General features: G+C 37.3%; 1 non-coding gene across 1 annotated transcript; it reads right to left on the reverse strand.

Annotated features, from left to right (window-relative positions):
- Positions 1–6,207: 6,207 nt before the first annotated feature.
- LOC148577025 (small nucleolar RNA R71) lies at positions 6,208–6,315 on the reverse strand. The gene has a single exon (XR_015903252.1). It is a non-coding gene; the product is annotated as a small nucleolar RNA R71 (small nucleolar RNA).
- Positions 6,316–6,590: the final 275 nt, after the last annotated feature.

Raw genomic sequence — 6,590 nt, forward strand, 5'->3', positions numbered from 1 at the left:
AGGCCACAACCAAACTCTAAGTTTAGTGTTGAACTCCCATATCCAAACTCTAAGTTTGGTGTTGGAGAGTCTCAACAAAGCTCTGCACATCTGTGAGGCTCCATGAGAGCCCACTGTCAAGCCATTGACATTAAAGAAGCGCTTATTGGGAGGCAACCCAATGTTTATTTATCTAACTATATTTTTCTTAGTTATGTGTCTTTATAGGTTCATGATCATGAGGAGTCACAAAATAAATATAAAAATTGAAAACGGAATAAAAAACAGCAGAAGAAAAATCACACCCTGGAGGAGCATCTGTCTGGCGTTCAAACGCCAGAACAGAGCATAGTTCTGGCGCTGAACGCCCAGAATGGGAGCATCCTGGCGCTGAACGCCCAGAACAAGCATGGTTCTGGCGTTCAACGCCAGAAATGGCAGCAAAGGGGCGTTGAACGCCCAAAATGGGCACCAACCTGGCGCTGAACGCCCAGAGTTGTGTGCAAGGGCATTTTACATGCCTAAATTGGTGCAGGGATGTAAATGCCTTGACACCTCAGGATCTGTGGACCCCACAGGATCATCTCAATATCTGTGGACCCCACAGGATCCCACCTACCTCATCATCTCTCTTTCCATTCATGATCATCCCTTTTCTTTTTTTTCCATTTACCACTCACATCCATACACCCACTACCTTCAAAAATTCAACATCTCTCTCCCACCCAATCCCACCCATATGGCCGAATACCACTCCCACCCATCTCCTCCATATCTTCTTCTTATTCTTCTATTCTTTCTTCTTTTGCTCGAGGGCGAGCAACATTCTAAGTTTGGTGTGGTAAAAGCATAGCTTTTTTGTTTTTTCCATACCCATTGATGGCACCTAAGGCCAGAGAAACCTCTAGAAAGAGGAAAGGGAAGACAAAAGCTTCCATCAAGGGTCTATAGCTCAGTGGTAGAACATTTGACTGCAAATCAAGAGATCCCTGAGATACCTCAGGGGATACATTTTCTTCCACACAATTATTGGAAGCAACTAAGGGTGGAACATCAAGAGCACTCCATCATCCTTCATGAAATCAGAGAAGATCTAAAAGCAATGAAGGAGGAGCAACAAAGACAAGGAAGAGACATAGAAGAGCTCAAGGACATCATTGGTTCCTCAAGAAGGAAACGCCACCATCACTAAGGTGGATTCATTCCTTGTTCTTATTTCTTCTGTTTTTCGTTTTCTATGTTATGTGCTTATCTATGTTTGTGTCTTCATCACATGATCATTAGTAGTTAGTAACTTTATCTTAAAGATATGAATGTCCTATGAATCCATCACCTCTCTTAAATGAAAAATGTTTTAATTCAAAAGAACAGGAAGTACATGAGTTTCGAATTTATCTTTGAACTTAGTTTAATTATATTGATGTGGTGACAATGCTTCTTGTTTTCTGAATGTATGCTTGAACAGTGCATATGTCTTTTGAAGTTGTTGTTTAAGAATGTTAAATATGTTGGCTCTTGAAAGAATGATGACTAGGAGACATGTTATTCGATAATCTGAAAAATCATAAAAATGATTCTTGAAGCAAGAAAAAGCAGCAAAGAACAAAGCTTGCAGAAAAAAAAAAAAAGAAAAAAAAGGGGCGAAAAAAAAAAAGAATAGAAAAAAAATAGAAAGAAAAAGAAAAAGCAAGCAGAAAAAGCCAATAACCCTTAAAACCAAAAGGCAAGGGCAAATAAAAAGGATCCCAAGGCTTTGAGCATCAGTGGATAGGAGGGCCTAAAGGAATAAAATCATGGTCTAAGTGGCTAAACCAAGCTGTCCCTAACCATGTGCTTGTGGCGTGTAGGTGTCAAGTGAAAACTTGAGACTGAGCGGTTAAAGTCAAGGTCCAAAGCAAAAAAGGAGTGTGCTTAAGAACCCTGGACACCTCTAATTGGGGACTTTAGCAAAGCTGAGTCACAATCTGAAAAGGTTTACCCAATTATGTGTCTGTGGCATTTATGTATCCGGTGGTAATACTGGAAAACAAAGTGCTTAGGGCCACGGCCAAGACTCATAAAGAAGCTGTGTTCAAGAATCATCATACTGAACTAGGAGAGTCAATAACACTATTCGAAATCTGAAGTTCCTATAGATGCCAATCATTCTAAACTTCAATGGATAGAGTGAGATGCCAAAACTATTCAAGAGGCAAAAAGCTATAAGTCCCGCTCATATGATTGAAGCTATGTTTCATTTATAGTTTGGAATTTATAGTATATTCTCTTCTTTTTATCCTATTTGATTTTCAGTTGCTTGGGGACAAGCAACAATTTAAGTTTGGTGTTGTGATGAGCGGATAATTTATACGCTTTTTGGCATTGTTTTCAGTATGTTTTTAGTAGGATCTAGTTACTTTTAGGGATGTTTTCCTTAGTTTTTATGTTAAATTCACATTTCTGGACTTTACTATGAGTTTGTGTGTTTTTCTGTGATTTCAGGTATTTTCTGGCTGAAATTGAGGGACTTGAGCAGAAATCAGATTCAGAGGTTGAAAAAGGACTGCTGATGCTGTTGGATTTTGACCTCCCTGCACTCAAAGTGGATTTTCTGGAGCTACAGAACTCGAAATGGCGCGCTTCCAATTGCGTTGGAAAGTAGACATCCAGGGCTTTCCAGAAATATATAATAGTCCATACTTTGGCCAAGAATAGACGACATAAACTGGCGTTCAACGCCAGCTTTCTACCCAAATCTGGCGTCCAGCGCCAGAAAAGGATCCAAAACCAGAGTTGAACGCCCAAACTGGCACAGAAACTGGCGTTCAACTCCACAAATGGCCTCTGCACGTGCTACACTTAAGCTCAGCCCAAACACACACCAAGTGGGCCCCGGAAGTGGATTTATGCATCAATTACTTACTCATGTAAACCCTAGTGACTAGTTTATTATAAATAGGACCTCTTACTATTGTATTAGACATCTTTGGACGCCTGGTTCTTAGATCAGAGGGGCTGGCCTCTCGGCCATGCCTGGACCTTTCACTTATGTATTTTTAACGGTAGAGTTTCTACACTCCATAGATTAAGGTGTGGAGCTCTGCTGTTCCTCAAAGATTAATGCAAAGTACTACTGTTTTCTATTCAATTCTTCTTATTTCACTTCTAAGATATCCATTCGCACCCAAGAACGTGATGAAGGTGATGATTATGTGTGACGCTCATCATCCTTCTCCCCTATGAACGCGTGCCTGACAAACACTTCCGTTCTACATGAATTAAGCTAGAATGAGTATCTCTTAGATCTCCTAACCAGAATCTTCGTGGCGTAAGCTAGAATGATGGCGGCATTCAAGAGAATCCGGAAGGTCTAAACCTTGTCTGTGGTATTCCGAGTAGGATTCAATGATTGAATGACTGTGACGAGCTCCGAACTCGCGATTGCAGGGCGTTAGTGACAGACGCAAAAGGATAGTAAATCCTATTCCAGCATGATCGAGAACCGACAGATGAATAGCCGTGCCGTGACAGGGTGCGTGAGCATATTATTCACTGAGAGGATAAGATGAAGCCATTGGCAAGGGTGATGCCTCCAGACGATTAGCCGTGCCGTGACAGGGCATTGGATCATTTTCCCGAGAGATGACCGAAAGTAGCCATTGACAGTGGTGATGTATCACATAAAGCCAGCCATGGAAAGGAGTAAGACTGATTGGATGAAGATAGCAGGAAAGCAGAGGTTCAGAGGAACGAAAAGCATCTCCATTCGCTTATCTGAAATCCCTGCCAATGAATCTACATAAGTATCTCTATCCCTTTTATTGTTTATTTTAATCTAATAAAGTATCATGTTTAAATCCGCCTGACTGAGATTTGCAAGGTGACCATAGCTTGCTTCATACCAACAATCTCCGTGGGATTCGACCCTTACTCACGTAAGGTATTACTTGGACGACCCAGTGCACTTGCTGGTTAGTTGTATCGAAGTTGTGTCCACACATAGAGCCACAATGAGGATTCAATACAATTATATATTGTTACTCTCACACAAGTACAAAGAACATGGACATCACAATTTCGTGTACCAGTATGTCAGGCATGTCATGTCTGAATTACATGCTGAAGCTTGGCTGGCCATTGGCCATGTCTAGTGTTTTGGACCGGAGCTTTCATTGAAAGCTTGGCTGGCTAGTGAGCCATGTCTAATTCCTGGACTAAAGCTTTAGACTAACATGGCAAGATTCCTGGAATTCATGTTAAAAATTTTGGAATCCTTATTTTTTTTTTCATATAATTTTCGAAATAAAAATCCAAAAAAAATTAGAAAATCATAAAAATCAAAAAAAATATTTTGTGTTTCTTGTTTGAGTCTTGAGTCATATCATAAGTTTGGTGTCACTTGCATATGCATCTTGCATTTTTCGAAAATATCATGCATTCATAGTGTTCTTCATGATCTTCAAGTTGTTCTTGGTAAGTCTTCTTGTTTGATCTTGATGTTTTCATGTTTTGTGTCTTTTCTTGTTTTACATGTGCATTTTTCGTTTTTTAGAGTCTAAACATGAAAGATTTCTAAGTTTAGTGTCTTACATGTTTTCTTTGCATAAAAAATTTTTCAAAAATATGTTCTTGATGTTCATCTTGACATTCAAAGTGTTCTTGGTGTTCATCTTGACATTCATATCATTCTTGCATGCATTCATTGTTTTGATCTAAAAATTTCATGCATTGCATAATTTTCATGTTTTTCATAAAAATTTCAAAAATCAAAAAAATATCTTTCCCTTTTTCTCTCATGAAATTCGAAAAATTGAGTTGACTTTTTCAAAAATTTTTAAAATCAAGTTGTTTCTTATGAGTCAAATCAAATTTTCAATTTGAAAATCTTATCTTTTTCAAAATCTTTTTCAAAAATCAAATCTTTTTCAAAATTCTTAGTTATTTTCGAAAATTCCAAAAATATTTTTCAAAAATCTTTTCCTTATCTTTATATCAAATTTTCAAAAATAACATAATCAATTAATGTTTTGATTCAAAAATTTGAAGTTTGTTACTTGCTTGTTAAGAAAGATTCAAACTTTAAGTTCTAGAATTATATCTTGTGATTTCTTATGAATCAAGTCATTAATTGTGATTTTAAAAATCAAATCTTTTTCAAAAACTAATTTCTATCATATCTTTTCAAAAATATCTTCTCATCCTATCTTTTTCAAAAATTTGATTTTCAAAATATCTTTTCTAACTTCCTAACTTCTTATCTTTTCAAAATTGATTTTCAAAATTTGTTTCAACTAACTAACTAACTCTTTGTTTGTTTCTTAACTTTTTCAAAACTACCTAACTAACTCTCTCTCTCTCATTTTCGAAAATATCTTCCCCCTTTTTCAAAAATTTCTTTTTAATTTATTAATTATTTTAATTTTTAAATCTTAATTTTCGAAAATTACTAACATTTTTCAAAAACTATTTTCAAAAATCACTAACTCTTTTTCAAAAATTATTTTCGAAAATTCTCCATCTCCCATCCTAATTCTATTTATTTATTCATCTACTAACATCTCATCTCACATCTTTAGCCTCCTCACAGTTGTGTTTCTTCCATTATATTACATTCTTTGTCTCCCCCTCTTCTTCTACTCACACAGGGATCCATACACTGTGGTATAAAGGATCTCTATTATTATTATTATTTTTCTGTGCCCTCTTCTTTGTCATATGAGCAGGAGCAAGGATAAGAACATTCTTGTGGAAGCAGATCCAGAACCTGAAAGGACTCTGAAGAGAAAATTAAGAGAAGCTAAATTGCAACAATCCAGAGATAACCTTTCAGAAATTTTCGAACAGGAAGAAGAGATGGCAGCCGAAAATAATAATAATGCAAGGAGGATGCTTGGTGACTTTACTGCACCTAATTCCAATTTACATGGAAGAAGCATCTCCATTCCTGCCATTGGAGCAAACAACTTTGAGCTGAAACCTCAATTAGTTTCTCTGATGCAGCAGAACTGCAAGTTTCATGGACTTCCATCTGAAGATCTTTTTCAGTTCTTAACTGAATTCTTGCAGATATGTGATACTGTTAAGACTAATGGAGTAGATCCTGAAGTCTACAGGCTCATGCTTTTCCCTTTTGCTGTAAGAGACAGAGCTAGATTATGGTTGGATTCTCAACCCAAAGACAGCCTAAACTCTTGGGATAAGCTGGTCACGGTTTTCTTAGCCAAGTACTTTCCTCCTTAAAAGCTGAGCAAGCTTAGAGCTGATGTTCAAACCTTCAGACAGAAAGAAGGTGAATCCCTCTATGAAGCTTGGGAAAGATACAAACAGTTGACCAAAAAGTGTCCTTCTGACATGCTTTCAGAATGGACCATCCTGGATATATTCTATGATGGTTTATCTGAGCTATCAAAGATGTCACTGGACACTTCTGCAGGTGGATCCATTCACCTAAAGAAAACGCCTGCAGAAGCTCAAGAACTCATTGACATGGTTGCTAATAACCAGTTCATGTACACTTTTGAAAGGAATCATGTGAGTAATGGGACGCCTATGAAGAAGGGAGTTCTTGAAGTTGATACTCTGAATGCCATATTGGCTCAGAATAAAATATTGACTCAGCAAGTCAATGTGAT

Source organism: Arachis ipaensis, chromosome B1 (assembly GCF_059453495.1).
Source record: "Arachis ipaensis isolate K30076 ecotype BB chromosome B1, ASM5945349v1, whole genome shotgun sequence".
NCBI lineage: Eukaryota > Viridiplantae > Streptophyta > Magnoliopsida > Fabales > Fabaceae > Arachis > Arachis ipaensis.